The following is an 11,336-nucleotide window of genomic DNA, read 5'->3' as shown; positions in this document are numbered from 1 at the left end:
TTTGTTTAATTCTGATACATCATGTGTAAAAACATGATGCAGAATTAAATGAATTGTTCACACATTTTTTTTATTATCTTACAATGACCTTGACCTACTTCTTAAACTTAGAAATTTCTGCAAAATTTTAAAATAATGATAATATCAATTTCCCCCACTACTAAAAGTAAGGTGGTTGGTTTAAACCCAACCCTCACCCCCACCAGTACATAAATGTATAAAAGACGTGAAAGTTGAAGAATAGCCTGTATTTACGCTAGATTATAAAAAAATTGGGGATTGCGGTGATTTTATTAATTTAATAGTAGTAGTAGAGGGGAGAGAGGGGAAAGAGGGGAGGGAATGGTATAAATAGGGGTGGATGTTCACATCTTTCATCAGTATGCTGCTGCTTCTTGAATAGAGAACATCTACAACATGCTACGCTGCGCCATTTGTCAAGCCACATTCGAGGATGAAATAGATCTTCTACTTCATGAAATAGTCGATCATCCTACAAATGAAGAGGAATTAGAAGGATATCAAGACTTGATTGAAGAATTGAATAAAATAGGACAAGGAGAAGAAGAAGAACCGAAACCATCTACTTCAAGAGATCGAGGAGAAGAAGAACCAAAACCATCTACTTCCATGCTACGCTGTGCCATTTGTCAAGCCACGTTTGAGGATGAAATAGATCTTCTACTTCATGAAATAGTCGATCATCCTACAAATTATGAGGAATTGGAAGGATATCAAGACTTAATTGAAGAATTGTATAAAATAGGACAAGGAGAAGAAGAAGAACCCAAACCATCTACTTCAAGAAATCCAGGAGAAGAAGAACCGAAACCATCAACTTCAAGACCAAGTGTTATTCATTATGCACCCAAACGCCCAACTTCACCTTCAACTGATGCATCTCCAACAAACGTGGAACTACACGCTCATGCTCTACCGGGTAAAGTGGTAACACATTTTAAAATTGACAATGCTACATTAAAACTGGAAGAATTTATGTTTAGTGCAAAAGGACTAGTAATTGAAACGCTACAAAATGAATTACAAAGATTAAATTTTATAAAGTTTGGACTATTGCTGGACACTATGTTTACCAACATGCAAAATGAAACATCGCCTAGAGGGTTTTTAACAAAAAACAGAACTATCATGTTTGGCTCAGATATTGAATTAATTGTAGATGAATGTTTTGAAGAACTTTTGACAAAATTGCAAGAACATGAAGGCAGGGGATCAGGATGGACTGTATTGAGCATATCAGGTTTGGATATAAGAGTGCATAAACATGGATATGGAATGAGAGGAAGTAGCTATATTCCTCTACCCAAGAAAATTGCTAATACTCTATCTTGCATAAATGTACAAAATGATGATACAGAATGTTTTAAATATTCAATGTTAGTAAAACATATCAAAAACAATCACCCGGAAAAGGTAGGAAGAGAATATAAAGAAGTGCAGCACAATTATAATTTTCAAGGAATGAGCTACCCTGTAAAAATCAAAGACATCACCAAGTTTGAAAAACAGAACCCAACTGCTTCTGTAAATATATATGGTTTAGATTCATCAAACAATGTATATCCTCTACGTATAAGTGCACACGAACTAAATAATCACACTGACTTGTTATTAATTACGAAAGGTGAAATATCGCACTATGTATATATTAAGAACTTTAACAAACTCGTTACTTCCCAGATTTCAAAGCATGGGGGATGTAAAACAATTTGTAAAAGATGTTTCTGTCATGTGAACAAATCTATGAGAAATGGAGGGTCTGAATGGTTGTTAGAACATAAAAGGTTATGCAATGGAAATGAAGAAGTTAAGATTAACCTACCACCAGCTGATAGAGCATTTGTACAGTTTAATAATGTAGTTCATCAATATAGAACTCCTATTGTCGTGTATGCTGATTTTGAATCTACTCTACTACCATTAGAACATCAAGAGGAGGACACATCAAGAAGAAACAAGTACCAACTACATTCACCCAACAGTTTTTGTCTACTCATCAAGTCAACACTTTCCAAAGAATATTTACAAGATTATGGACTGACAGCTGAACCAAAAGTGTATCGTGGTGAAGATGCAGCTAAACACTTTGTCGACGAGCTGTACAATATAGCTGAAAAAGTAGAGGCAATTTATACACAGGTAAAACCTATGACACCTATGTCACCCGATGAAGTTCAAGAATACGATTTATCAACATCATGTTATTTGTGCAAGAAAACATTTACAGAAGATAATCATAAAGTGCATGACCACGACCATCTGACTGGAAGCTACAGAGGTGCTGCGTGTAACGCTTGCAACTTAAACTATAAAATTCCTAACTATATTCCAATTGTAATGCACAACTTAAGCGGCTATGATGGACATTTTATAATACCTGAATTAGGAAGGGACAATGGTAAAATTGATGTATTAGCCGTAACGATGGAAAGGTTTATTAGTTTTTCAAAAAAGGTTGGTAAAATGAAACTCAGATTTCTTGACTCCTACAGATTTATGCCTTCTAGTCTTATGAAACTATCAGAAAATTTGACAAGAGAAAATTTAATAGAAACAAGTAAAATAGTAGACAACAACAAATTGGATTTAGTTCTTCGAAAAGGAGTTTTCCCCTATGATTACATCGATGGATTGCACAGATTTGACGAGACATCACTTCCTCCACCAGAAGCCTTTACCAACAAGCTGAACAATTCAGAAATATCACCAGAAGATTACCAACATGCATGCAGAGTTTGGAACGAACTTGATATGGAAACATTAGGGGATTATTCAGATTTTTATGTTAAACTCGATGTAACTCTGCTTTGTGATGTGATGGAGGAATTCAGAAACACCTGTTTGGGAGCATACGGATTAGACCCTCTTCATTCTTACACATCTCCAGGATTAGCTTGGCAGGCGATGTTAAAAGAAACCAATTGCAAACTTCAACTTTTAACAGATATTGATATGGTGCTGATGGTTGAGTCCGGTGTCAGAGGAGGATTGACTCAAAGCGTTGTAAGACATGTAAAAGCCAACAATAAAGATCTGCCAAACTACAACCAGCAAGAGCCATCAGTTTATCTTGGGTATTTTGATGCAAACAATTTGTATGGATGGGCAATGTCCAACCCCCTTCCATATGATAACTTTAAATGGATCGACCCAGAGTCAATTGGAGATATTGTTCAAATTCCAAAACATGGTGACACAGGATATATATTAGACTGCGATTTCGAATACCCAGAACATCTACACGACCTTCACTACGATCTTCCTCTTTTACCAAAAACAGAAATTTCACCAACTGGAAAACATCCTAAATTAATGATGAATTTAAATAACAAGCAAAGATATGTAGCGCACTTTTGGACTGTACAACAAGCACTTGAATTAGGACTTCGTCTAACCAAAGTACACAGAGTTTTGGAATTTTCTCAATCTTGCTGGCTGAAACCCTACATCGATTCCAACACTACAAGAAGAGCAGCAGCAACGTCAGCCTTTCAGAAGGACTTTTTTAAATTAATGAATAATGCCATATTCGGTAAAACTCTGGAAAATAAAAGGAAACATAAAAATGTAAAACTTGTAACAGATGCTAGGAAATTGGAGAAACTTGTACAGAAGCCCAACTTTGGATCATCAGTAATCATAAATGAAAACCTTGTTGCCGTATCTATGAAGAAAACTAGTATAAAAATGGATCGACCTTTGTATATAGGAATGTCAATACTAGATATATCAAAAACGCACATGTACGATTTTCACTACAACAAGATGGTTGCACATTATGGAAGAGAGAACATAGTTATAACTTACATGGATACAGATGCTTTTATTTACAAGATAATTACTCAAGATATGTATAGAGATCTTCGCACATTTGTATATAAAGATGAATTTGATTTTTCTGACTATCCTAAAGATCATCCGAACTACGATCAGGACAGAAACAAGAAAGTATTAGGGAAATTTAAAGATGAGGCTAACGGAGTGTTACTTGAAGAAATCGTAGCACTTATATCAAAATTGTATGCTGTGAAACTACATGATGACAACATTATAAAAAAGGCAAAAGGTGTAAAGAATTTGTATTTGAAGAAAAATGTACTTTTTGAAGACTACAAGCAAGTGTTGTATGAAGATAAAGTTATAACTGCACACTTCAACACAATCAGGAGTTATAATCATCAACTGTACAGTGTGACAGAAGTTAAGAAGGCGCTCTCCTGCAACGATGACAAACGACACATCCTACCAGACCGGATCCACACACTTCCATTTGGTCACTATTCCCTTAACCCTATCGACTAATTACCTTTTCATCGTCCTACACCACTTATCCTTTCTCCTTTCCGTAAAATTGGGGGAACACAGCATTGTCCGCTGTGTTCCCCCTTTTTTACACAAGGTTTGAATGACCTTGACCTATATAAGGAGATGCAAGAAAAAATGAAAATCATTACTTTGCCAACATTGACAGTGAAAACAACATAATGGCTTTTAAAGAAAACATTGTAAATGAGCTACACAAACCTGCAAGAGTAAACTTTCCAAGAAGAAATACAACTGTAAAAGGAATAAATGATTTGTATCAAGCAGATTTGATTGAAATGCGGCCATATAGTAAAATAAATAAAGGACATCATTATATACTTACAGTGATTAACTGTTTTACCAAAGTTGCAGATGCATTACCATTAAAGGATAAAACTGGTAAAAGCGTAACACAAGCCATGGAAATCGCTATAAAGAGAGATAAAAACAAAATGAAACATTTACAAACTGATGATGGCAAAGAATACTTTAATAAAAGTTTTTCAGAGTTAATGGAAAAATACAACATAAACCACTACTCAACCAAATCTGAAAAAAAGCGGCTATAATTGAAAGATTTAATAGAACGTTAAAAGGAGCGATGTATAAAATGTTTTCAAACAGAGGAACCTACTTATGGATTGATATTTTACCAATGTTAATAAGTGATTACAACAACAGGTTTCACAGAACTATTGGGATGACGCCAAATGAAGTAAACAAGAAAAATGCTAAACTTGTATTAAAAAGAATAAAGCACAATACAAAACCTAAAGTTGAAATAAAGAAGCCTAGAAAATTCAATGTAAATGATAAAGTTCGAATAAGTAAGTATAAAACGATATTTACTAAAAAATATCTACCTAATTGGACAAATGAAGTATTTACCATATACAAAGTGCAACCAACTATACCAGAAACATACATATTAAAGGATAATAAAGGCAATTTGTTACAAGGTGCGTTCTACGGACATGAATTATTGAAATCTACAGTAGGTGATGTATATCTTGTTGAAAAAGTGTTACAAAGGAAAAAAGACCAAGTTAAAGTACGATGGCTAGGTTTTAACAAAACAGAAGATTCTTGGATACCTATAAAAGACCTAATTTAACGGGAACAGCTCATTGTACCATTGGATTTCAAATAAGATGGAGATTGTTCATCATAAAGATCAATTCAACATTAGTAATATTGATGATTACACTGTTGATAACGACACAATCAATACTGGCAAACATGGTAGTTTACTTCCAAACACAGTCAGATGTATTATAAGTGGTCCTTCAAACTGTGGAAAAACTAATGTCGTATTTAATTTGATTACAAATCCTAAAGGATTGAGGTTTAATAACTTATACATATTTTCAAAGTCACTACATCAGCCAAAGTATCAATTGTTGGAGAAAATCATATCGAAGGTGTCAGGTGTTAACTTTTATAAATTTAACGCCAGTGATAAAGTTTTGCAACCAAACCAAGCTAAACCATATTCAGTATTTCTATTTGATGACGTTTCATGTGAAAATCATGATACTATTAGGAACTATTTCGCCATGGGAAGACATAATAATATCGACAGCATATATATAGGACAAACATACAGTAAAATTCCAAAGCAGCTTATCAGAGATAATGCAAATGTTATAATTTTGTTCAAACAAGATGAAACCAACCTGAAACACGTATATAACGATCATGTAAATGCTGATATGTCATTTGATAAGTTTAAACAAATTTGTGGAAAAGCATGGGCAGAAAAGTATGGATTTTTGGTCATTATGAAAGAACAAGCCATAAAAGACGGACGATATAGAATAGGGTTTGATAAATACGTTCTGCTTCACTAAATATCACTATTTCAAATCAACACTTCGTACTGTAAACATGGCAAGTCAAGAAAAGCTCTTAAAAGAAATAAAATCACTTAGTGATTCTATTAGACATAAAAACAGAGCTCTGAAGTTAGGTATAAGCGAAAGAGAAAAGTTTATAGAATCAACGTTTAAACCCGTTACTGATCCTTTAAACAGATTAGTTAAGAATATTGAAAAACCTTTCGAAGGAGATGCTATTCTACCGATTTCTAAGTATGAAAAAGAATCAAGAGATTATGAACAATACAAACAATTTCAATCAACTGAAGAAAGTGGTGAAAGCGAAGAAAGTGAAGAAACAGAAGAAACAGGAGAAACAGAAGAAACTGAAGATTCAAGAGAAAAGGAAGGATTTTCCGCAGGTCAAGAAGAAGGATCTACTAATCCTACAAATTTAAGTACATTAAGCACAAACATAGCATTCAAAGGGAATTTGGGCAGAAAATATTTATTAAACATGTTACATTCAACACAGGCTAATCGAAGATATCACATTTATGGAGCTAGACTAGATGACAATGGTATTATGATTGGAGACAGTAATTTGGATATTGATGAAAACGATAACATCCTTATTGGTAACCAAAAATATAAAGGTACAACAGGACTGTTTGAACTTATTTTTAAAAACAAACCTGGTAAATATACCAAAAAAGACCTATCAGTGTTTAAAAATATACTAAATGATACAAATGCACATAAAAAGCAGTATTCCAAAGATTTGCCCATTTATCGAAATCGATCAATAAAATACACAAGTGTCATAGCTGATCTTTTTCCAACACAAGTGAAAAAATCTCAACTTAAAAGAAGAGCTATATCTACAGCTGAATTAAATGTGTTACACAAAAGACCAAGAACCAACGAACCTACATCTTCAGGGAAAGGATTATTAAAAAGTCTATACAATACCAACATAATATATTATAATGATGTCAATAAGCTGGTTGATCGAATGAGATTATTACATGAAGCCATGGAAGCCGGTCATACCGGATTGGACAATGAATGGGTAGCTTTAATCGATGAACTACGAAATCGAAGGATTATTGCTTAATCATCGCATATAAAAGGAGGACAAGAATCGAGGGAACTCAGTTGAATCATGAGCGTGGACAAGTTTGGAAGGTATTCCAATTTTGGAGAAAAACCAAAATCCAATGGTAAAAGATATAGTTTACCATTAACAGCTGAAGGAGATTATAACATAAGCAGCAAACGATTGAAGTTTGTAAAAGATCCAGAAGATGATAATGATGCAATAAATTTGAAAACTTTAAAAAGTGAAAAATTGTTGAACCTACAACTTCAAAACGACTCTTATAATGCTAAGTCTCATAGAATAACAAATGTTGGTGAACCAATAGAAAACTCCGATTCCGTCACCAAAGATTATTTACTTTCAAAACTGTCAAATACTTTACAAGTTAATAATGAAGTTTACGATGTTAAAAACAGAAGAGTTACAAACTTAGCTGATCCTGTCGATAGTCAAGATTCAGTCAATAAAGGATATTTACATTCTATAATCCCTGAAAGAAAAGAAGATAGATTCTCTTTTTATAACTTTGTTATAAATGATATAGGATACCCTAAAGAAGATTCGGATGCAGTTAACCTCAAATATGTTAAAGATAATTGTATTATTCACGATAATGAACAAATTGATTGCAAAGGTAAAATATTACATAAGGTTAAAGAAGGATTAAAACCAACAGATGCTGCCACTGTAAGTCAAATCATGTTACAAAAGAATGGAAATTGGCATGCTGAGAACAAAAAGATAACTAATGTAAAAGGTGGAGTAAATCCTGAAGATGTGGTAGTTTTTAAACAAGTTCCTGTAATAACCGATGAATATAAACATAATAATATAAAGACTACCACTTTTGATTGTAAAAACTTACCATTAGCAAATGTTCATAATGCAGTTTTACCTCACGAAGCGGTAACTTTGGATCAGATGAAAGATCATATAAAAAGCCAGTGTATAATAAAAGATGAACAAAATGAAGAAATATACACATGTAATAATAAAAGAATTACAAATCTTGAAGATCCACAACAAATGGATAATGCTGTCAATGTAAACTATCTTGCTAGACTTTTGGGTACTGTAATGTTTGATTTTCACAATATGATACCAGCATATCCAGGACATAACAAAGTGCATCCAGATAATAGAGATCAATGGATTGATAGGGTCATTATGAAGCAATATTTTATGTCTAGCAAAACAAAGATGCTTAGAACTAAACCTGTAGAAAGATTTCACCATTAGAAAAATGTTTACAATGCAGTTTTACCTCACGAAGCGGTGACTTTGGATTAGATGAAAGATAATATAAAAAAGCAAGTGTTAATAAAAGATGAACAAAATGAAGAAGTACACACATGTAATGATACAACATATTCAAAATATAACAAAGAAGATGAAAATACAAAAAATATAATATGGATTGATAAAGGTACATAATAAGAAATCAATTCGTAAATGAAACATTCATTGTCAAACACTTGAGGAGTGAAGCCGATGTGGGTACATTCCCCTATAAATAGAGATGTCAAAGGTTAAGCACATCAGTCGTGATATAGAGAGCTTGAAGAGAGGAAGAGGATTGACATCATCAGCAGTTTCTCTATTATCTAAACCAATTGGAGCAATTGTTAACAAAACAATAGATTTACTACCAGTAGAACTGCATTTGCCTGGAGGATATCAATACTGTGGACCTGGAACAAAATTGAAAAAACGTCTGGAAAGAGGAGATTCTGGAATAAATAAACTAGATCAAGCTTGCAAACAGCACGATATAGCATATTCAAAGTTTGCAGATACAAAAAATAGATCCATAGCGGATAGAGCGCTTGCTGAAAAGGCTTGGCAAAGAGTAAAATCTAGTGACGCAAGTTTTGGTGAAAAAGCAGCAGCTTTGGCAGTAACAGCAGCAATGAAGACAAAAACTACGTTTGGAGGAGGAAAGAGGAGGAAAGGCCGAAAACGAACGGTTAAAAAGCAAGGAGGTAGTATTAAAAAGAAAAGAAGGAATAATCAAAATAAAAAAAACAAGAAACCAACAATATGGTCAATGATAAAAAAAGGAGGAGGATTATACTTAAGACCATACCGTGTGTATTAAACAAGAAAAAACAAATACTAATTCCAAACAAAGAGTTGACAAATAAAGAATTAATTATATACGCTTCTTGTATGAAAATACCATTTTTTAGAGGAGTGTTTATGAAAGATGCATTGCCCGGTAAAATATGGAAAAATGAGACTGGAATAGTTAATTTAGAAAACAGTGAAGGTCCTGGCACTCATTGGATATGTTATAAAAAACTTGATCAAATTATTTATTATTTCGATAGTTACGGTAATATGCCACCACCTAAAGAGCTTCAACGTTACTTTCGCACAGCAAAAGAAGTATTTTACAACTATAACAGAGAACAACCTGACGATACAACAATTTGCGGACACTTATGTTTAGATTTTTTAGCTAGAAGCGTTAGTCAACTTTAAGATGTCTTCCTATACGGTCTCATTGACCGGCACTTCATCAACTCTGCGCAGTATTCTATTTCCAGCTCTACGATTGCAAAAAGGAAGATTATGGGAAGCTGCATTATTGGATTTAACAACATACAATTCTATTCCAAATATTTCTGAAGGAGTCAATAACAAATTACACTATTACAAAAGCAAAAATAATTTAGGAGAATTAACACCAATGAAAGAAATTAGTTTACCGACAGGATCTTACGAAATAGACCATATTAACGAATTTATACAAAAACAAATGAAAAACGAAGAACTTAACGAACTTGTTCAAAAGGAATCAGAAAAAGAATATATAACAATAAGAGGAAATAACAATACCATGAAAGCTGAAATAACTTCTTCATATTATATTGATTTTACTCAAAAACATTCAATTGGAGGATTATTGGGATTTTCTGAAACAACTCCAATACTAGAACCTAAAAAGACCTATTCTGGTGATAAAACTGTAACAATACTGAAAGTTAATACGATAGACATTACATGTAACATTATACAAGGATCATACAGAGATGGAGAGAATAGTCATATATTGCACACATTCTATCCGACAGTCGCCCCAGGTTTTAAGATTGTAGAAAAGCCACAAAACTTGGTGTACCTTCCCTTAAACACCAGTGTTGTTTCAGACATCGTGTTGAACATACTAGATCAAGACGGAAACCTCATAGACTTCAGAGAAGAACGTATTACGATCAGGATTCACATAAAAGCATCAACCTAAACCATGGGATTGTCATTCAAGAAGAGAGAGTTGTCGGGTAAACACCTAACTAGTTCATCATCTGCAAAAGGATTAACTACTGAAAACATTCAGTTTTTACAGGATATTGGATTAAAACTCATTGAAAATGGAAATACTGGATATAGCACAAGGACCGACATTCGACGAGACTTTATGGGAAAAGGAGTATCACACGCACAACCCCTACGCTTCGTCAAAATTGAATAATAATGATGAAATTAGAATTCCTATACAACAACAGGATATTTACACTCTTCCGTGTGAAAGTTATCTATATATTGAAGGAAGAGTAACAAAAAAAGATGGAACAGTTGGAACCACCGTTCCTTTTATCAATAATCCAATGGCATTTTTATTTGATGAAATTAGATATGAAATATCGGGAGTAACTGTGGATTCTACAAAGAAAGTAGGTTTAACAAGCACATTAAAAGGATTAGCATCTTTGACACAAAACGAGAAGAATTTGTTAAGAATTGGAGGATGGGTTGCACCCGATGAAGACACAATCACCCCTGATTCTGCAGGGAACTTTGATTTCTACATACCATTGAAATTATTTCTAGGCTTTGCTGAAGATTACAGAAGAGTAATAATAAATGTGAAACAGGAATTAGTATTATTAAGATCATCAAATGATAAGGATACTATTTGTGCAGCAGCTGGAACCACTGATGCAAATTTAGACTGGAATTTAACTTTGGACAAAATCGTTTGGAGAGTACCACATGTGCGATTAAATGATGAACATAGAATAACACTGTTGAGACAACTGAAATCAGATAGAGATATTGTAATACCATTCAGAAGTTGGGAATTTCAT

This window comes from Macrosteles quadrilineatus, unplaced genomic scaffold (assembly GCF_028750875.1).
Source record: "Macrosteles quadrilineatus isolate MER2022 unplaced genomic scaffold, UCM_ALF_1.0 Scaffold_7__1_contigs__length_78375512, whole genome shotgun sequence".
NCBI classification, from domain to species: Eukaryota; Metazoa; Arthropoda; class Insecta; order Hemiptera; family Cicadellidae; genus Macrosteles; species Macrosteles quadrilineatus.
This window is presented reverse-complemented; position numbering follows the sequence as displayed.